The following is a 23,618-nucleotide window of genomic DNA, read 5'->3' on the forward strand; positions in this document are numbered from 1 at the left end:
CTCGTATGTGCAAAATAACTCCACAAAGTAGAAATGGGAGTCCATTGAGATTGGTTACACATGGGAGAGGCGTGACCAAGATGGAAAAAGTTCAGGAATGGGGGATGTGGTGTGGGGCGGCACTTCTGAGTATACATGAACACACCCTTATAACTTCTGGTACCCTATAGAAGATCTGAAGAGCACGATTAACAAATCTGATCTAATTGACATAGAAATTGACACTATACCTAACAGGATAATACATAATCTCTGCAAGCACACAAGAAATATTTTCTAAAGTTGCCCATACGCTGAGTGAAAGAGCAAGATTCAATAAACATCCAGGGACTAAAATTATTCAGAGTATATTCTGTGTCTAGCATTAGGCTAGACAACAATTACAAAGTAACTAGAAAATGTCCTATTGTCAGGAAATTAAGCAATGTATTTCAAGTAACCCTTTAAGTCAAAAAGAAACTCAAAGTATTTTGAATTAAATGATAACAGTGAAAAGAAATATCAAAACTGTGAATGTAGACAGAGCTATGCTTAGAGTACAATCTATACATTTGGCAGGATGCAGTGAATCACGCCTGTAATTCCAGCACTTTTGGAGGCTGAGATGGGAGGACAACTTGAGGCCAGGAGTTCAACACCTGCCTGGGCTTGTGAGACCCCTACAAAATAATTTAAAAATCAGCTGGGCATGGTGGTGTGTGCCTGTAGTCCCAGCTCCTTGGGAGGCTGAGGCAGGAGGACTGCTTAAGCCCCAGAGCTCAGGGCTGCAGCAAGTTATGACTGTACCACTGCACTCCAGCCTGAGCAACAGAGCACAACCCTGTCTCCTTAAAAAAAAAAAAAAAAAATTACATATTTAAATTCATGTATTAGAAGCGAAGGTTGAGTATCTCTAAGAATACACATCTGTGAAGGAGGGATGGTTAACGCATAGAAAAATAGAATGCCTAAGAGCTAGTATTTGGTAGCACAACTAGGGATTACGGTCAATAAAAATGTACATTTAAAAATAACTAAGAGTATAATTAGAATGTTGTAACACCAAAAAAATGATAAATGTTTGAGGTGATGGATACCCCATTTAGCCTGATATGATTATTACGCACTGTATACCTATATCAAAACGTCTCATGTACCCCATAAATATATATATATACCTACTATGTACCAATAAAAATTTAATTAAAAAAAGAATGCATATTTAAAAGGACAACTTAAAAGCAGAACAAAATCAAAAGTTACTCTTTTAAAAAACAAAACTGATACACCTAAGACTAATCAAAGATAAAATGAGTCAAGAGAAACTAGCAACATCAAGAATGAAGAAGAGAAGATATTAAGAGGTAAGAGATGAGTAATACAATAAGGGATTATTAATAACTATGCCAATGGATTTGAAAATTTAGATAAGCGCAATTCCTTGCAAAACACAACTCAGCAAAATGAAACAATGTAAAATGAAACTAGACTGTTCTATTGAAAATAGTCCATCTAAAATTCTCCCCACAAAGGAACATTTTAATTCTTTCAACAAATTAAGAAATATTAATCTTACACAAATTCTTCCAGAAAACAGATACAGATCATTTCCCAACTTGTTTTATGACACCTGCAGAACAGTGATATCAAAACCTGACAGAACAGGATGAGAAACAATAGAAGTCTACCTTTCTTATAAACACAGATGCAAAAATCTTAACAAGTATAATCCAGCAATATTTTAAAGGAATAACATAGCATGACCAAAAGTTTATTCTAGGAATAGAAGAAAGGTATTCATTCAAAAAGCAATCAGTGTAATTCACCACATTTTCAGAAAGAAGAGCCAGTTACCTCGATACATGCAGAAAACACATATGATAAAATTTACCAACCACTCATGATAAAAACTCACGGCAAACTAGAAATAGGATGAGATCTCATATATCTGACGAAGAGTATCTACATGAAATGTAAATACTAGTGGGGAAAAAATTTCCCCTCCCCAAACTGGAAATAAGACATGGATGCCCACCGTTACCACCCGCGTACAGCATCGTTCTGGAAGTCACTGCCAAGTACCATAGCCGCCCCCCTCCCCCCCTGAAAAAGGGGGGGGGGGTAAAACATAAAGGTTGGGGAAGAACAAACAAAACTATCATTATTCATAAACCATATAAGTAAAACTATAATTATGCATAGATTACGAAGAAAATCTAAAAGAATCTACAAATAAACTGCTGGAATAAATAAATAAATGCAACAAGATTGCTGGATAGTAAAACAACAACTATACTTCTGATTATTTTAGCTAACTCTTTTGAAACCCAAATTAGAAGATAAAGACAACTAAATTCATAGTATCAACTGCTTCCTGGAAGAAAAGATTACACTTCACAAGTCATCAGAAGAAAAGACATGCTAGCAATGAAAAAACACTACTTGGAATAAATATGGAGTATGTCGGGGGAGAAGCTAAACCAAAAATACCACACAATCCAAATATACCTCTGTGGCCCAAAAATCAATGGTGAGATTCTCCATAAACAGGTCTTCATAAATAAGTCTTCAAAAAATAGGCCAAAACATTTTTTAAAAGATAAACCTTTGTTACAATGTTACCAGAATGAAGCAGTTTTCCACTATAGAATGTGATTTTGCTCCTATCCTTTCAGAACTTAGCAAAAGAAAAAAAAAAAGAATGTTATTTTGTTTCACACTTTAATGTTTTATCTGCTTGTCAAAATCTGGTCTGTGCTATAAATTCTCAAATAGGCAATATATTTGCCATCAGGCCTTCTTCAGCTCTCTCCGGGAAGGTCTGTGTCTGAAGCTGTTAACCTCCCAAGTACCCTGTTGGTGGCATTCACGTGTCTTCATGTTTTTCTTGGTCTTGATGGTTTTGAGACCCTGGCACCTGGGTCACCTCTTTGGGCACTCATCACGGTTTGGTCAGTTCAAAAAACGGCCTCAACTATAGAATGACAAGTCCCAAGAGTTGCTTTCTGCTACAATGACTGTTCTGTTTCTACCAATTAACAGACTTCCCTATGTTGTTTGTGTAGTTCTTTACTTGTTTCTGATCCATGGCTAAAGTTGAACAGCTGGGGCTGCCAATTCTTTGTGTGTCTCTAAATGAAAAAAGTCTTTTACCCCCCTCACCATGGCAAGATAATCTTTTAACAGGGCTTTGTTATTGTAGCCCTTCTGTTTCTGCGGCCAATTACATTTTTAAAAACTTTTCAAGATTAATTATTCACAGAGATCTGTCACTTTTGCACACTACATAATATCTTTTTCAATAAGTTATCAAGGCAGAAATGAAAAGATTTTAAAACCGAAAACTGTTTTTACATGGCTTAGACCAGTACTTTTCAAATCATCTGTGATGAAGAACCAGTTTTAATTTCCAACCTATCACAGACCAATACTTTTGTAAAATACAATGAAAAGGAATTTCTAGAAAAAAGAAGTTTTTTTTAAAAAAAAGACATACCTAAGCCAAGCACAAAATTTCCATCATTAGAATCAATCGACATAAAATTACTATCAAATTGCTGTAAGGTGTCTAGATGCTTACACCAAATTTCCTTATCTTGTCCTAGGCTGTTAACAGCTCCAGCACCAACATTAGTCTGCTGACTACACTTTACTGAGTCCTGGCTTAGCCCGGCTGCCCAGCTTAAATCACTGTAGGCAAGAAACCAAATGCGGACTGGAATGGGAAAGACGATGGAATGTCAATAATTGCTGCTCAGCTGTCTACAACTTTAGGTCTCCCTTTAATTAACATAGGAAACATAACAAGGGTTCTCAGTGCCTAACTCTTTCTTCTCCTCTTGAAGAAATAGGGCAGTTCCAAGTCCAGATGTGAAGAAAAAAGTGTTAATAACCTCTGGAGTTAAGCTCCAAGGCTCAACCCACAACCTGATGTAAATGCTACATAATGCAGCACATACAAAAAAGGGAAAAAAATGCAAGGAACATAATAAACACCCTACTCTTTACTCCAGAATTCCCTCATTTATAATTACTGTACATGTTAAGATCCCACCAAGAGAACCACCTCATTATGCTTTAAGTACACTGACCCTTTAATAAAAGTTGGGACGTTTGCTGAAGCTGTAAAGGGGAGGGAGAGTGGCGAGGGAGGGTGTTGAAAGAGAAGTAGCTCGCTGTTAGAACATGAGAGAATAAGCAAAGGAATGCAAATTGAGACAGCTAAATTAAAAGAAATTATGACCTAACTTGAAGAGCTTTAAGAATCTGGGTAATATTTCTAGTTAAAGTGACTCCTTAAACTAAACTGGTATAAAAGTTATCTTCTCCATCATTTTGGTCTTTTCTATAACGCTTGAGTTTCTTTTCTCGTAAAAAGTCTAACCTAAATTTCCTAAATTGATTTTACTAGACAAGGCAGCTAACATGAAATTACTTAATGTTTAATATGCCCTTTTTCCAATGTAACTTTGATACACTTTCTGTTAATAAGTGGAATCTGTATTCCCTCCCCTTGAATCTGGGTGGGCTTCTGACTCTGGCTAAGGGACTTTCTAGGTCAGGAAATAAAAGGCAATTACCAAAAGAAAAATAAACCAAAAAGAGTTGACCAAGATTCCCTTGGTTTTCTTGGAACTCAGCCACTATACCGATTACTACAGAAATACAAAGACTCTTAAAGAGACTATTGTGAACAACATTTGCGAACAAATTAGAAAAGCTGGAATAAACTGATAAATTCTGGGACACATACAACCTATCAAGATTGAACCATGAAGAAACAAGAAAACCTCAATAAGCCAATTGATGAATTTTACAAAAAACATTTTAAGAAGTAATACCAATTCTACTGCAAACTCTTCTACTCAAAAATATTGAAGAGGGGAGAATATTTCCAAAATCATTTTACAAGGGCAGTATTACCTTTATAACAAAACCAGACAACAATGCAACAAAAAAAGACAACTACAGGCCAACATCACTGAGGAATGTAAACACAAATATCCTCAACAAAATACTAGCAAACTGAACAACACATTCAAAAGATCAATTACCATGATCAAGTAGGATTCATCCCAGGGATGCAAGGAGAGTTTAACATATGCAAATCAATAAATGTGATATATCACATTAACAGAACAAAGAAGAAAAAACCATACGGTCTCATCTTAACAGATGAAGAAAAAGCATTTGATAAAATTCAACATCCCTTCATGATAAAAATTCCCAAAAAATAGAGTACAGAAGGAACATATCTCAAAATAATAAAAGGCCATATATGACAAATCCACAAACTAACATCAAGCTGAGGGAAAATATGAAGGCCTTTCCTCTGTGATCTGAAACAATACAAGGATGCCCACTCTCACCACTTTTATTCAACATAGTACTGAAAGTCCTGGCCAGAGCAATTAGGCAAGAGAAATAAAAGGCATCCAAATCGACAAGGAAGATGTCAAATTAGTTTCGTTGACAGATGACATGATCTTATACTTAGAAAAACCCAAAGGCTTCACCAAAAAGCTTTAAGAACTGATAAATTCAGTAAAGTAGCAGGATGCAAAATCAACATATGAAAATAAGTAGCATTTATATACACCAACAACGAACAATGTATAAAATAAATCAAGAATGCAATCACATTTACAACAGCTACAAAAAAATATCAAATACCTAGGAGTCAATTTAACCAAAGAAGTAAAAGATCTATATAAGGAAAACTATAAAACATTGGTGAAAGAAATTGAAGAGGGGCTGGGTGTGGTGGCTCATGCCTATAATCTCAGCACTTTGGGAGATCAATGCAGGCATATCACTGGAGGCCAGAAGTTCATGACCAGCCTAACCAACATGGCGAAACCCCATCTCTACTAAAATTACAAAAATTTGCCAGGCATGGTATCACATGCCTATAATCCCAGCTACTCGAGAAGCTGAGCCATCAGAACAGCTTGAACCCGGGAGGTGGGGGATGCAGTGAGCCAAGATTGTGCCACTGCATTCCAGCCTGGGTGACAAAGTGAGACTGTCTCAAAAAGAGAAAAAAAAAAAGAAAGAAATTGAAGAGGACACACACAAAAAAATTGAAAAATATTTCATGTTCATGGATTGGAAGAATTAATATTGTTAAAATGACAACAATACCCAAAGTAATTTACAGATTCCATGCAATCCCTATCAAAATACCAATGACATTCTTCGCAGAAATAGGAAAAAAAAAATCCTAAAATTTATATGGAACCACAAAAGACCCTGAATAGCCAAAGCAATCCTGAGTAAAAAGAACCAAAGCAGGAGACATTACACTACCTGACTTCAAAAATTACAATAAGCTATAGTAACCAAATCGGCATGGTACTGGCATAAAAACACACAGAGCAACAAAACAGAATGGAGATCTCAAATATAAATCCATACATTTACAACCAATTCATTTTTGACAAAGCCTCCAAGATCATGCAATGGGGAAATTGATAGTTCCTTTAATACCTGGTGCCGAGAAAACAGGATAACTGTATGCAGGAGAATGAAATTACATCTCTCTCTCTCTCTCTCTCACCATACACAAAATAGCAAATCCACATGGAATTAAAGACTCAACTCTAAGACCTGAAACTATGGAATTACTATAAGAAAATACTGGGGAAACACTTCTGGACACTGATCTCGACAAGGATTTTTCAATGTAAGACCTCAAAAATATAGGCAACTAAAGCAAAAATAAGACAAATGGGATTATATCAAGATAAAAAGCCTCTGCAGAGCAAAAGACACAATTAACAAAGTAAAAAGACAACACAAACAATGTGAGAAAGTATATGCAACTACCCATCTGACAACGGATTAATAACCAGAATCTACAAAGAGCTCAGAAAACTCAATAGAAGGAGTTGGAGGTACAACGAGCTAAAATCATGCTCAATGAACTCCAGCTTGGGCAAGAAAGCAACATCCTGCCTTTTTTTTTTTTTTTTTTAAATACTTTAAGTTCTGGGATGTATGTGCAGAATGTGCAGGTTTGTTAGGTAGGTATACACATGCCACGGTGGTTTGCTGCACCCATCAACCCGTCATCTACATTACGAATATTTCTCGGAACGCTATCCCTCTCCTACCCGCCCCCCCCGCCCACCAACCCTGCGACAGACCCCGGTGTGTGATGTTCCCCTCCCTGTGTCCATGTGTTGTCATTGTTCAACTCCCACTTATGAGTGAGAACATGCAGTGTTTGGTTTTCTGTTCCTGTGTTAGTTTGCCGAGAATGATGGTTTCCAGCTTCATCCATGTCCCTGCAAAGGACATGAACTCATCCTTTTTTATGGCTACTTAGTATTCCATGGTGTATATGTGCCACATTTGAGATGGATCTTCTCTCTCACCCATCTGATCAAGCATTGGCTCATGCACCCCTGGCCCCGGTTCATGATTCTAGCTGGGATTACAGGCACATGCCACCATGCCCAGCTAATTTATGTATTTTTAGTAAAGATGGGGTTTTGCCAGGTTGGCCAGGGCTGCTCTCGAACTCCTGACCTCAGGAGATGTACCCGCCTCGGCCTCCAAAAGTACTGGGATTACAGGCGTGAGCCACCATGCCCGGCCACCACATTTTCTTTATCCAGTCTATCACTGATGGACATCTGGGTTGGTTCCAAGTCTTTGCTATTGTGAACAGTGCTGCAATAAACATACATGTGCATGTGTCTTTATAGAATGATTTATAATCCTTTGGATATATACCCAATAATGGGATTGCTGGGTCAAATGGTATTTCTGGTTCTAGATCCTTGAGGAATTTTCCTTATTTTCTCTTATTTCCTTGAGCAGTGGTTTGTAGTTCTCCTTGAAGAGGTCCTTCACATCCCTTGTAAGTTGTATTCCTAGGTATTTTATTCTCTTTATAGCAATTGTGAATGGGAGTTCACTCATGATTTGGCTGTTTGTCTGTTACTGGTATATAGGAATGCTTGGGATTTTTGCACATTGATTTTGTATCCTGAGATTTTGCTGAAGTTGCTTATCAGCTTAAGGAGATTTTGGGCTAAGACGACGGGCTTTTCTAAATATAAAATCATGTCATCTGCAAAGAGAGACAATTTGACTTCCTCTCTTCCTATTTGAATATTCTTTCTTTCTTTCTCTAGCCTGACTGCCCTGGCCAGAACTTCCAATACTATGTTGAAAAGGAGTGGTGAGAGAGTGCATCCTTGTCTTGTGCCAGTTTTCAAAGGGAATGCATCCAGCTTTTGCCCATTCAGTATGATATTAGCTGTGGGTTTGTCATAAACAGCTCTTATTATTTTGAGATAACGTTCCATCAATACGTACTTTATTGAGAGCTTTTAGCATGAAGGGGTGTTGAATTTTATTGAAGGCCTTTTCTGCATCTATTGATAATCATGTGGTTTTTGTCATTGGTTCTGTTTATGTGATGGATTATGCTTATTGACTTGCGTATGTTGAACAAGCCTTGCATCCCAGGGATGAAGCCGACTTGATCGTGGTGGATAAGCTTTTTCATGTGCTGCTGGATTCGGTTTGTCAGCATTTTATCAAGGATTTTCACATCGATGTTCATCAGGCTTATTGGCCTGAAATTTTCTTTTTTTCTCGTGTGTCTGCCAGGTTTTGGTATCAGGCTGATGCTGGCCTCATAAAATGAGTTAGGGAGGAGTCCCTCTTTTTCTATTGTTTGGAATAGTTTCAAAAGGAATTGTACCAGCTCTTCTTTGTACCTCTGGTAGAATTCAGCTGTGAATCTGTCTGGTCCTGGGCTTTTTTTTTGGTTGGTAGGCTATTAATTACTGCCTCAATTTCAGAACTTGTTATTGGTCTATTCAGGGATTCAACTTCTTCCTGGTTTAGTCTTGGGAGGGTGTATGTGTCCAGGAATGTATCCATTTCTTCTAGATTTTCTAGTTTATTTGCATAGAGGTGTTTATAGTATTTTTCTGATGGCAGTTTGTATTTCTGTGGGATCAGTGGTGATATCCCCTTTATCATTTTTTATTGTGTCTCTTTGATTCTTCTTTTCTTCTTTATCCGTCTGGCTAGCAGTCTATTTTATTAATCTTTTCAAAAAACCAGCTCCTGGATTCACTGATTTCTGAAGGGTTTTTTGTATCTCTATCTCCTTCAGTTCTGCTCTAATCTTAGTTATTTCTTGTCTTCTGCTAGCATTTGAATGTGTTTGCTCTTCCTTCTCTAGTTCTTTTAATTGTCATGCTAGGATGTTGATTTTAGATCTTTCCTGCTTTCTCTTACGGACATTCAGTACTATAAATTTCCCTCTAAACACTGCTTTAGCTGTGTCCCAGATTAACTTTAAATGTAAATGGGCTAAATGTCCCAATTAAAAGACACAGACTGGCAAACTGGGCAAAGAGTCAAGACTCATTGGTGTGCTGTATTTGGGAGACCCATGTCATGTGCAAAGACACACACAGGCTCAAAATAAAGGGATGGAGGAATATTTACCAAGCAAATGGAAAGCAAAAAAAAAAAGCAGAGGTTGCAATCCTAGTCTCTGACAAAACAGACTTTAAACCAACAAAGATCAAAAAAGACAAAGAAGGGCATTATATAATGGTAAAGAGATCAATGCAACAAGAAGAGCTAACTATCCTAAATATATATGCACCCAATACAGGAGCACCCAGATTCATAAAGTTCTTAGAGACCTACAAAGAGACTTAGACTTCCACACAATAATAGTGGGAGACTTTAACACCCCACTGTCAATATTAGACAGATCAACAAGACAGAAGATCAACAAGGATATTCAGGACTTGAACTCAGCTCTGGACCAAGTGGACCTAATAGATATCTATAGAACTCTCCACCCCAGATCAACAGAATATACATTCTTCTCAGCACCACATCGCGCTTATTCTAAAATTGACGACACAATTGGAAGTAAAACACTCCTCAGCAAATGCAAAAGAATGGAAATCATAACAAACAGTCTCTCAGACCACAGTGCAATCAAATTGGAACTCAGGATTAAGAAACTCACTCAAAACTGCACAACTACATGGAAACGGAACAACTTGCTCCTCCTGAATGACTACTGGATAAATAAGAAATGAAGGCAGAAATAAATAAGTTATTTGAAACCAAAGAGAACGAAGACACAACATACCAGATCCTGTCTCTAAAAAAAAAAACCTCAAAAGGATAAATACTCCTGTTTTAAAAATGGGCACAAGATCTGAATAGACATTTCTCAATAGAAGACATATAAAAGGCCAAAAGGTATATGGAAAAAATGCTCAACACCACTATCATCAGGAAAATACAAATTAAAACCACAGTGAGATACCATCTCACCTCAGTTATAATACCTATTACAAAAAAGACAAAAAATAACAAGTGCTGGCAAGGATGCAGAGAAAGAGGAATGCTTCCACACTCTGTTGGTAGGAATGTAAAGTAGTACAGCCATTATGTAAAACAGTATGGAAGTCTCTCAAAAAAACAAAAATAGAATACATGATCCAGCAATCCCAATACTGAATACATATTCAAAAGAAAGGAAATCAGTATATTGAAGTGATACCTGCATCCCCATTGTTATTACAGCACTATTCACAACAGTCAAGATATGGAACCCACATGGACAATGTCGTATATATACACAATGGAATATTATTCAGCAACAGAAGAATGAAATCTTGTCAGCTGCAGCAACATGAATGGAACCAGAGGTCATTACCTTAAGTGAAATAGGCCAGGCACAGAAAGACAAATATGGCATGTTCTCATTCAGTTAGGAGCTAAAAAAAGTGAATCCCATGGAAGTATAGAGTAGAGTGGTGGTTACCAGAGGCTGGGAAGGGAAAGGGTACAGGGGATAAAGAGAAGTAGGTTAAGGGGTACAAAAATATAGTTAGAAGGAATAAATTCTAGTATTCGATAGTACAGCAAGAAAATCACAGTTAATAATTTATTATATATTTTAAAATGAGAATTGTAATGTTCCCAACACAAAGGAAAGAGAAGTGTTTGAGATGATATCCTAATTACCCTGATTTGATCATCACATATTGTATACAGGTATCACATATACCTCAAAAATAAGTACAATATTTACATACCAATAACAAGTAAATCAATGAAATGAGTTACTTGACACAATGTCTTAAGAAACGCACAGTTATTAAGATTGAAGCCTATACTAAGATTACCAGTGAAGAGACAACAAGCAGATCTCACTGTTTCCACTACTTTCAGTACTGTGAAGACAGATGCTCAATCTGATTTACCGAATGAAGAGGACACAATCGGATATTCCAACTGGTCCTAGTGAAAAAATTTATATTAGACATTCCAACACATGCTTGCTTTATCTTGTGCTGGTTCAATCTACTAAACTGTTGAATAACCACTCTGGTCCTTTCTGCCTTCTTCTCTACTATAGTGAGTATCCCTTACCTAAATGTTTAGGACCAGAAGAGTTTCAGATTTCATATTTTTTCAGATTTTGGAATATCTGCATTATACTCACTGGTTGAACATCCCAAATCAGAAAATACAAAATCTGCAATGGTCCAACAAGTTTCCTTTGAACATCATATCGGCGCTCAAAAAAGCTGAGTATTTGGGAGCAAATCGAATTTCAGATTTTCAGATCAGGGATACTCAACTTGTACCTTCTTCCCTAGCCCTGTAAAATTTGCCTTCCCCAACAATCATAGAAACTGATAATCCATCCAACTGCCCCCCTTTTTTTTAAAAAAAAAACAAAAACAACAACAACAAAAAACAAATTAAAGGGTTTGTGGCAACCCTGCATCGAGAGAGTCTATGGGCATCGTTTTCCCAACAGCACATGCCCACTTTACCAAATGTGCTACATTTTGGTAATGCTCACAATTATTTCCAACTTTTTCATTATTATTATTTCTGTGATGCGGATTCATGATATTTGATTTTCTATTGTAACTGTCTTAGGGTGCCACAAATGGCACCCACATAAGACAGCGAGCTTAGTTGATACGTGTGTGCTCTAACTGCTCCACCAACCCGCTGCTGCCTCATCTCTCCCACTTCTCCTAAGTCCTCCCTATTCCAAGACACAATAATACTGAAATTAGGCCAACTAATAACCCTACAATGGCCTCTAAGTGTTCAAGTGAAACAAACAGTCCCATTCCTCTCACTTTAAATCAAAAGCTAGAAATGAGTAAGCCTAGTGAAGAAAGCATGTCGAAAGCTGAAACAAGCCAAAAGCTAGGCTTCTTGTGCCAAAAAGCCAAGTTGTGAATGCAAAGGAAAAGTTACTGAAGGAAATACAAATGCTACTCCACTGAACACACAAATGATAAGAAAGCAGAACAGCCTTATTGCTGGCACTGAGAAGGTTTTGGTGGTCTGGATAGATCAAACCAGTCACAACATTCCCTTAAGCCAAAGACTAATCCAGAGCAAGCCCATCTTCAGTTCTATAAATTGAGGTAAGGAAGCTACAGAAGAAAAGTCTGAAGCTAGCAGAGGTTGGTTCATAAGGTTGAAGGAAAAAAGGCCATCTCCACAGCATAAAAGTACAAGATGAAGCAGCAAGTGCTGGTGGAGAAGCTGCACCAAGTTGTCCAAAAGATCTAGCTAAGATCACTGATTAATGTGGCTACACTAAATGACACAATGAAGAACAAAGAGTCTTTTATTAGAAGATGCCATCTAGGACTTTGACAGCTAGAGGTGAAGTCAATGCTTGGCTTCAAAGCTTCAGAGGATAGGCTGACTCTCATTAGGGGCTAATGCAGCTGGTGATTTTAAGTTGAAGCCAACACTCATTTCCCATTCTGAAAATCCTAGGGCCCTTAAGAATGATGCTAAATCCACTGTTCCTGTGGGAATTCAAGATAAGATTTGGGTGGGGACACAGCCAAACCATATCACAGCCGTTCAGAAGGGGCCAATTCTCCTGATGTCCAAATCGAGCCCTTTGCTAAGACCAGTATCCACAGAAAAGAACATTTCAGTCTCTTGCCAGGATTCCAGAAGCCAAGGAGAGAGAAAACATGCCAAATTTCACTTAATTCTCAATTTTGAGTATAAGAATGCATTCAACATACCACGTTTTACCGGAATTTTTCCATAATAAAATACGTGAAACTGGGCCGGGCACGGTGGCTCACGCCTGTAATCCCAGCACTCTGGGATGTCAGGAGTTTGAGGCCAGCCCGGCCAACATGGTGAAACTCTGTCTCTACTAAAAACACAAAAATTATCTGGGTTTGGTGACATGTGCCTGTAATCTCAGCTACTTGGGAGGCTGAGGCAGGAGGCAGAGGTTGCAGTGAGCCAAGATCGTGCCACTGCACTCCAGCCTGAGCAACACAGCGAGACTCTGTTGGAAGGGAAGGGGAAGGGGAAGGGGAAGGGGAAGGGGAAGGGGAGGGGTGAAACTCTATACGCAGACGACCCACAGTAAGGACAATAGATAATTTATTACAACAGCATTTCAACTCTTAGGGCTTTGAAGACTTTGAGTGGTTAAGTATATCCCTCAGAATTTCAAGACTAAATTATCTCTACCTTGAGTCATTATGTACTTTGCATGAGCAAGACCTATAGATTACAGGACAGCTAAAACGTCACCTAAATCCCCAAAATAAAATTTTGAAGAAGCAAGCCCAATCTAGTATTTGAGCCTACAACTGGAGAAGGTTAGAAATTTTACAGAACTAGCACATATCAAGAAAAGCTTTATAGATGGTGACATCTGAACAAGATCTTGAAAGGGAGCAGTACCTGTCATTTAATAACAAAGACTGTGCTTAGCCCTCACAATTATACAACTCTTAAGTCACCACAGGTTCCATATCTGTAAAGTGGGAGTTGAAATAATAAAGTGTTTACCAAGATATATGAAACAAAGTTAGCATTCAACAGACAATAACAGTTGTTAAAGAAGGATGAACTGAATTTTCTACGGCCAAGAAAAGGGGAGTTCAAAGTAGGAAAATTCTTTAAACAGAAATCCACTGAGACCCTCCCATGGGATCATTACTTAGTCCTAATCAACATCTTTCCTGTTACCCCTCATATCTTTATGAATGCCTGTCAAAAAAGGAAACAAAAGATAACTATCCTTACTATGGTAACATCTGGTATATTTGAAATGTATTCATAATCCAATAACCAAATTAGACACAAATGTTCCTTTAAAAATTTCTCCTAAAGCTTGTCCTATTAAAAAAAATATGGGTTTTTTTCTAAACTGAGAATCTAACATGAGTATACAACTCCATTATGAAGTTACGTAAAAGTTAAAATAAGAATATACAATAGTCAGTGGCTGTTACCATCTCATTGATTCTGCGAATTTTACAAAACAGCAAGATTTTCACAGTCAAAAAACAGTAATAACATATATGATATTCTAACAGTATTTTGTTTCTTAGAAAAATAAAAGAGTGGGGGAGGTAACAAAACAGACCTTAAAGGAAATACAACACTCTAGCATCACTCACAGAACATCTCCCTCCCTGGTTAACAAGGTTCTGGATTTTTCCCTTGCCTTTTTTTTTTAATACGAAAGACTACACACATCTCTCAATATAACAGTTTTTGGCCAATATAAATTTATATCTTCAAAACTTCGTACATAATTTTAAACAAAAGTATGTATGGAAAAGTCTCAAGTTACAATCCAAGTAAAATTTGTAGGACTTAATTTGTAGGGTCTCATAATCACAGTTTGAAAAGGAGGCCAAAAATCAGAATATTAAGGGACTCCAACCCTTGAAAGTGACTGCTATAGAAGTCTTTCTTCTACAGATACCCTAATACTTCCTATAACCCCAAACAGAGAAATTAAGAATACAGCCAATGGGAATGTAAACAAAGCTCTAGTTTCCCATTTTCCTACTCTAAATCATCAATCACTGAAAGAACATCATGAAATCTCCCCAGCTCTATAGTCACATGAAGTGACTGGACATCTCAATAACTTCTTGGCCTGAATTGCCCCATTCTCTCCAAAACCATCTGCCCCATTCCCTGACCAATTACAAGGACTGCTTCAAGCTCTTCACCTCCTTCCCCAACTTTCTACAGGCCTCAAATCTCACCTCATAATTATAGGTTTGCTTGAGACAGGGTCTTGCTCTGTCGCCCAGGCTGGAGTGCAGTCACGGCTCACCGCAGCCTCAACCTCCTTGACTCAAGCAATTCTCCCACCTCAGGCTTCCAAGTAGCTGGAACTACAAGTGTCCGCACCACTATGCCCAGCTAAATTTTTTTTTTGTATTTTTTGTAAAGCCGGAGTCTCGCCATATTGCTCAGGCTGGTCTCAAACTCCTGAGCTCAAGCAATCCACCCACCTCAACCTCCCACAGCACTGGGATTACAGGCGTGAGCCACAGCACCCAGCACTTTCTTTTTAATTGTAGGTTTTTGTCTGCCTTTTTTTTCTGGCAATTTTATTTCATGGTATATTGCTTTATCATACATTGTAATATTTAGTGAAGAGCCGGCACATTTTCCACATACAAACAACTGTTAACCATATTGTCTGGTAATCAGAAACCATGTTTTAAATCTTTTCAATCTTACATTTTAGATTTTGTTCACATCTAGTCTTTTCACTGTTTTTTTAAGAAACTGGTTTAATGCTTTCTGCTGATGTATACAATTTTCCCTTTGCAAAACAGAAAAATGCTTGATTTTCAGAAATGCAATGTTAAGTGGGAGACACATTTATAGTCTGATTTTAATAATATAATTTATAAAATACACAAATCTTGAAGTGAACAGCTCAATGACTTTTAAAATACACACACATACATATGTGTGTACATTTATCTCCATCCTTATGACTACCACCCTAGACCAAGACACAGAACATTTCCATCAATGTTTTATCTTCATGTCCCTTTCTAATTAATAGTACCCCACCGAAAGGGCTACCATTACTATCACTACAGATTAATGTGTTTCTTAAACTTTACATAATTAATCATATACGTAAACATAAAAAGGGAACATTTTCCAACTTATTTTATTAACACCAGTACCTTGATATGAAAACCTGATAAAACGATTACAAGGGAAAAAATTACAGATATCCCTCATAAACATAGATACAAATAATCTGCACAAAGTATTATCAAATTTAACTATACCAAAATAGAATAGGCCAGGCGTGGTGGCTCATGCCTATAATACAAGCACTTTGGGAGCCTGAGGCAGGAGGACCTTCTGAGGCAAGAAGTTCAAGAACAGCCTAGGCAACAAAACGAGACCTTGGCTCTACAAAAAATGACTAAAATTTAAAAATTAGCTAGGTGTGGCGGCACGCACCTGTAGTCCCAGCTACTCAGGAGGCCGAGGCGGGAGGACTGCTTGAGCCCAGGACTTCAAGGATACAGTGAGCTATGATCATGACACTGCATTCTAGCCTGGACAACAGAGTAACACTCTGTCTCTATAAAAGAAAAAAAAACAAAAAATCAGGATAATACGTCATGATCAAGGGGGATTTATCTCAGCAATGCAGATTGTTTTAACATTAAAAAAAAAATTCATAGTTGAGTACAGTGGCTCGTGCCTGTGATCCCAGGTACTCAGAAGGCTGAGGCAGCAGGACTTCTTGAGTCCAGGAGCTTGAGATCAGCCTGGGCAACATATTAACAGCAAGACCTCATTTCTCAAAAAATAAAGATAAATACAAATTTTAAACACTATAATTCATCACATTATAAAAATTAAAACAGAAAAACTCATATGAGCAACTGAATAGATGCAGAAAAAGCATTAGACAAAAATCAACACCCTCTCATAATAATAAGAAAAAGAAAAAAGCCTCTCAGAAACCTAAGAATTAAAAGGAACCTTTTTCAATTTGAAAAAGGATATCGGCTGGGCGCGGTGGCTCACGCCTGTAATCCCAACACTTTGGGAGGCCGAGGCAGGCAGATCACAACGTCAGGAGTTCGAGACCAGCCTGGCCACTATGGTGAAACTCTGTCTATACTAAAAATACAAAAATTAGCCGAGCTTGGTAGTCCCAGTTACTTGGGAGGCTGAGGCAGGATAATAGCTTGAACCTGGGAGGCGGAGGTTGCAGTGAGCCGAGATCGTGCCACTGCACTCCAGCCTGGGCAACAGAGCGAGACTCCGTCTCAAAAAAAAAGAAAAAGGATATCCACAAAAACAAAACAGACAAAACTAGAGTTAACAAACCTAACACTGAACATGTTCTCCCTAAGGGGGAAAAAAGGGGAAATCTGTCTTCTCTCACCATTTCTCAACGCTATAATAGAGGTCCTGGTCAAGGCAAAGACATAGATGAAGATACAAAGGTCAGAAAAGAAAACAATTTTTATTTGCCAGTAACACATTAACAGATTTATTTTGATTTTCTATACTCAAATCACCAGAACTAATAAGCGAATTTATAATAAGGCCACAAGATAAACTAACAGGACAATCTATTTCTATACACTAGGCCAAGAATTGTAAAATTAAACTTTTTTTTTTGACAGAGTCTCACTCTGTTGCCCAGGCTGGAGTACAGTGGTGCAATCTTTGCTCACTGCAACCTCAACCTCCCAGGTTCAAGTGATTCTTGTGCCTCAGCCTCCTGAGTAGCTGGGTCTACGAGTACACGCCACCACGCCCAGCTAATTTTTGTACTTTTAGTAAAGACAGGGTTTCACCATGTTGGCCAGGCTGGTCTTGAACTCCTGGCCTTATGCGATCTGCCCACCTCAGCCTCCCAAAGTGCTGGGATTACAGGTGTGAGCCACTGGGCCCAGCCAGAAAATTAAACTTAAAAGCCAAAAATTATTATTTACAATATAATCAAAAAACACCAAGACCACCACATTAAGATCTATTACACATTGCTTAGAAAAATTAAACAAGACTTAAATAACTGGATATACAATGTTCATTACTGTATTGTTCAATATTGTTCATAAGTCAATTCTCCCAAAGCAATCCATGGATTCAACACAGCCCCAATATTTAAAAAAGGAAATATACTAACTCAACTTATAAACTACTGAGACTTCCTATCCACAAGCCTACAAATTCAATTGAACACTGTAATCAGTAACAAAGAAATAATCAAAATCTATGAGAATAAGAACGTGGAAAATCAACCAAAGGTATCACCAAATGAACCAAAGATTTCACTACTGTTTTAGTCAAATAAAAAATTTACTAATCATTAGTTTCATTTCAACATCAAACTTCTATAAAACACTTAAAATATGACTCATTTTATACAATTTTTAAGAAAGGTATAAAATAAAAATAAAAATGTATTTTAGTTTATTTTTCTAGGTGAAGTTAATACACACCTAAATCCAATTCTAAAACTATGTGAGCTACAAATCAATGACATTATAAAAATGTATGCAAATAATGTTCAAATGCAAAATTAAAATATTCAGGGATAACTGTTTTAAAGTTAGATTTTTCTCTAACCAAAAACTGTTAAAAAAAAATACAGAAAACCACTGAATTTACAATAAATTCCTTGCAGTTTAAACAATTATAGATAAATCTGAGATCAAAGATTTGTGAACATTTTACAAAAATCAGCGTCACTAACCCTTAAAGAACCAAGTTTTGGGTTTTTTTTTTTTTAATCTTTTATTTTAGGTTCAGGGGTACACATGAAGGTTTGTTATAAAGGTAAACTTGTATCATGAGGGTTTGTTGTACAGATTATTTCACCATCCAGGTATTAAGCCTAGTACCCAAGAGTTCTTTTTTTTTTGCTTCTCTCCTTCCTCCCTCTACCCCAAGTAAATCCCAGTGTCTGTTGTTCCCTTCTTCGTAAAACAAGTGTTTTTTTAATTTCCACAAAAATCTCCATCACTCTCTCATTTGCTTCTAGTGACTGAAACCTCTGTTGCTCCCAGAAGACAAGATTTAATTCATTCATCCATTTAAACCAAGAGTCTACCAGCCAGGCGCAGTGGCTCACATCTATAATCCCAGCACTCTGAGAGGCCAAGGCGGGTGGATCACCTGAGGTTGGGAGTTTGAGACCAGCCTGACCAACATGGAGGTCTTATCTCTACTAAAAATACAAAATTAGCCGGGCATGGTGGTGCATGCCTGTAATCCCAGCTACTTGGGAGGCTAAGGCAGGAGAATCGCTTGAACCCAGTGAGCTGAGATCATGCCATTGCACTCCAGCCTGGGCAACAAGAGCGCAACTCCATCTCAAAAAAAAAAAAAAAAAAAAGTCTACTGCGTCTTAGGCACTGGGAATGCGGCAATGAGCAGGACAGATAGGATTCCCTTGTCTCATAGGGTGTACACTTCACTGAGGGACAGCAGCTAAACCAAAGAAGTAAATAAATAAACCATCAGGTATGTTAGATAGTGGTTTGGAGCAAATAGAAAGACAAGACAGAGAACAGGGATGGGGATACAGTGATGGCAGGAGGATGAGTCCATTTTAAATAGTGTGATCAGGCTGGGTGTGGTGGCACGCACCTGTAATCCCAGACTTTGCGAGGCCGAGGTGGGAGGATTGCTTGAGCTTAGGAGTTTGAGACCAGCCCGGATGACACAGCGAGACCATGCCACATACATACATAGGTACACACATACACACATACATACATAAGGTGATCAAAGGAGGACACACTTTAGGGTTCCCATATAATTTATTGCCCAAACCAGGACACTGAGGAGTGGGAATGCTAAACACATGGAACACCCAGTCAATAAGCATAATATGGGGCATGCTGTTATTCTCCTTTACTTAGAAGGTCATATTTGGGCAAAAACCCTATATCCAGGCCAGGCACGGTGGCTCACGCCTATAATCCCAGCACTTTGTGAGGCCAAGGCAGGCAGATCACCTGAGGTCAGAGGTCGATACCAGCCTGGCCAACATGATAAAACCCGTCTCTACTAAAAAAAAAATTTAAAAATTTGCAGGGTGTGGTGGTGGGTTCCTGTAATCCCAGCTACTTGGGAGGCTGAGGAAGGAGAATCACTTGAACCTGGGAGGCAGAGGTTGCAGGGAGCCAAGATCACGCCACTGCACTCCAGCCTGGTGACAAGAGCAAAACTCAGTCTCAAAAAACAAACAAACAAACAAAAAAAAACCTATCCACTGACAGCTCTAAAATTATATACAAAGAGGAAAAAATTGGGCAAAACTAGCAGTCTCTTCCCCAAATACTAATAAGGAGGACCAGAAAAAGAATATGAGATAAAGTTTAATACCCATTGCCTTATGTTTGTGCATGAGTTGATGTTACTAATATTCAAAAATAGAAATGAAAAGGGAGAGTTCACCAGTCTTTCTGTTAAGACATCTGTTGAGAGAACCAGAATGAGGCATGTTTCCCACAGGAGGATATTTAAAGGCCAATTCACTCCTCTCATGGAGCTATTTTTAAGGAATGTGGATTGTAATAGATCGGCAAACTGTGGCTTGTTTCTAGTGGGCCTCACTTTTAACCCATGCCTGTGTCTCTGGTTAAACCACTACCTCGTAGGCACGAAGAACTGGAAAGACAGCCATAACCCCGTATTCACTCTGTTCCGGCCACAATGCCATTCTCCCAGCAAGAGCCTTTGCTCTACCTATACAATCGACTTGGAACTTTCTTTTTCCAAGTATCCACTTGGCTAACTCCCATATCTCCTTCAGGTCTTCAACAAAATGCACCTTTCCAATGCAGTCTACACCTAGACATTCTATATAAGACTGTCATCTGACCTCACCTTCACCGTAACACTTAACACCTTCATTCACACTAACCAATTTATTTACTTGTTATTTTTATCATTCACTGTTTCCCCTCACTTGGAAGAATAACTACATGAGGGAGTAGGTATCTTTGACTCACTGGCATATGCCAAGTACATTGGGCTTGGCATATACTTGATGCTCATAACTATCTGTGGAATGAATGAATGAATACCATGCAAACATCTGAGAGTAGATGACATGGTACATATATCAAAATGCAAAAATTACACAAAATAGACAATTCCATTATGATCCTATCATTTTTCTATTTGGGCGTGTATGGCATAGTGATGAAGAATATAGGCATTGCAGTTAGATTCCCACTGTTCGGAATCTTGCTCTGCCTTCTGTATTAGCTGAGCAACAATTGCCAAGTTATTTAATCTCTCAGTACCTCAATTATCTCATCTGTAAAATGGGGATAATGTTATTTCCTATCTCAGAGAGCTTACAAACATTTGTCAGAATGGGATAACATGTACGTTTTTTGTGCATGTTTAATGCTCAGAACACAGCATGGCATGTAGTATTTCTGAATAAGTTTTAGCTATTACTATAAGAAGCACAGCTCTCTTTTAAAATGCCATGATTTGAGGTAAAGCAGAAAGAAACTGTAAAATTGGCCAGGCGTGGTGGCTCACACCTGTAATCCTAGCACTTTGGGAGGCCGAGGCGGGTGGATTACTTGAGGTCAGGAGTTCGAGACCAGCCTGGCCAACATGGTGAAACTCTATCTCTACCGAAAATACAACAATTAGCCAGGCTTGGTGGTGCACGTTTGTAATCCCAGCTACTTGGGAGGCTGAGGCAAGAGAACTGCTTGAACCAGCCTGGGCGACAGAGCAAGACTCTGCCAGGAAAGAAAAGGAAAGGAAAGGGAAGGGAAGGGGAAGGGAGGGAGGAGGGGAGAGAGAGAAGGAGGGAGGAAGGGAAGGGAGGAGAGGGAGGGAGGGAGGAGGAGGGGGAGAAGAAAGAGAAAAGAAGAAACTGCAAAAAGTTCAGTGAAATATTAAAATAAATCTATAGGAATTAACAACAGCTCAAGACCAAGGCATCATAAGCATTCATTCATTTATTAGCCACCCACTATCGGCAGAGTGCTATGTTAAACCCTGGGTAAATACTTTTACTCTAAGAGAAAAAAGAAAACACAAACTCAACGAAATTAGAATGGCCAGAAGTTTGACATGGAAGATTTATTTCAGACAGCTGAATGATCCTAAAACTAGATTTACCTATAAAACACTGTATTAATCACAAGATTTTAGCTCTGAAAGAGCCTTTTAAAATCAAATCTAACCCTATATAGAATTTATTCATTCATTAAAGTAATAATCATTTATGTCAACTATTTGTCAAGAAGAAAAAAAACTGATATTATGTCTGTGAAGTTTACAGTCTAATAGAAGACAGAAATCCAAAAAAGTAAAATATATAATGACAAATCACAGTAAGTGCTATACAAGACCAGAAGAAAAGGATATAGGAGGGAACATTAGAGAAAACTTGGTTTAGACTGACAGGAATGAGAGCACTGGAGTAAGATTCCCACGGTAATTTTTGCATTTTATTGTCAGTGCCATGCATTCTACTCTTAGGTATTTTTCTTTGCACACTAGTCATTGATTCATTCAACAAATATTTAACAAACACCTAGTATGTGCCAAGCATATGGCAGTGAGCAAAAGATGAAGACACCTGCTTCTTCATGGGAGCTCATTTAAGCTGAGACCTAAAAGGTTAAGTAGGAGTTGGCTAGTCAGAGAATGCAGAGATGATGGTTCTAGGAAGGTGCAACAGAAGGTATAAATGCCTGAGCTCGGGGTGTTTGAGGCACTGAAAAGCCAAAATAATTGTGCTATTAATGAGCAACAGGACAATGGCCCAAAGCTGGCGAAATCAAGAGATCAGATCATTTAACAACCAAATCTCTGACACTCTTTAGTCCTTCCTGGCCTTTCAAAAACATGAAATAATTAATGTAAAAACTGATACAATCAAATAACTCCCCAAACAGGGCTTTCTGCATTTGATAGTCTTGCAACCTAAAATACCACTGTGAACATTTACATTTAATTCAATATTCTGAATCAAAACTGTTTCTAAACCCAGAAAATCATGATGTAGTTGAACCCATGTTAAAACAAAGTCCTTTTTAATACTTTAAAATATAATCTTCCTTGGATGGGACCTAAGGTGGATTCTCTACACCAAATTCAACCACACGATGAGCTTGGTTCAAACACTCCCAGACTGCTTTAAGGATACCTTAAAGGTTTCAGTTCAAGGTATACAAATATAGTCTGCTCTATTATTTTTAGCTTGTCCTGGTATTTTATGTGTCTTCTTAAATTGGGACACTGCTGTGCTTTTTGAGGTTAATGTGACTGATAAAATCAAATGTGTAGAATGTCTAACTGCAGATACAGATTTGTATATTCCTTGGATTTGAGCTTTTTACTGTCTTTATCCACAAGTTGTAACTTTTATACTTGAATATAACCAATTCAGCCAATTCCTATACACCAACATCTTTGTCCTTATCACACAGATAAAAATTAACCAGCATAAAAACAAGGTTTCCTGCCTTCCTGTCCTGGTACAAGAGTAACATGAGGGGAGAGAGAGGAAGTTTACTAAGATAGTTATACACTGGGCAATCACAATGGAAGCAGTGTGTGCAGCACCAAGAAGGAACAGGATGACAGCTCCTAGGTTTTGTCAGAACCTCGTCTGAACAACTCGAAAGCAAAACCATGTATATGAGGAGATGGCTTGCTGCAGCCCTACATATGAAACTGATTCTGACCCTTAACACTATCCCTACCTTTTCCCATCTTTTATACGTGTGAGCTCTGTTTTCTCTCACCCAACCCTAACTTCTATCATAATGCATATTTCA

General features: G+C 38.1%; 1 protein-coding gene across 14 annotated transcripts in view; it reads right to left on the reverse strand.

The window, feature by feature from the left end:
• PTK2 (protein tyrosine kinase 2) overlaps positions 1-23,618 on the reverse strand; it is a 350,940-nt gene that overhangs the window by 247,453 nt on the left and 79,869 nt on the right. The window contains exon 1 of one of the 14 annotated variants that reach the window (XM_058444060.1): positions 16,288-16,518. The exons of the other annotated variants lie outside the window; for them this stretch is intronic. The gene's annotated coding sequence lies outside the window, so the exon portion shown is untranslated. Of the gene's footprint in view, positions 1-16,287; positions 16,519-23,618 lie in introns of those variants that run through there. 14 annotated transcript variants of the gene reach the window in all.

This window comes from Hylobates moloch, unplaced genomic scaffold (assembly GCF_009828535.3).
Source record: "Hylobates moloch isolate HMO894 unplaced genomic scaffold, HMol_V3 SCAFFOLD_9, whole genome shotgun sequence".
NCBI classification, from domain to species: Eukaryota; Metazoa; Chordata; class Mammalia; order Primates; family Hylobatidae; genus Hylobates; species Hylobates moloch.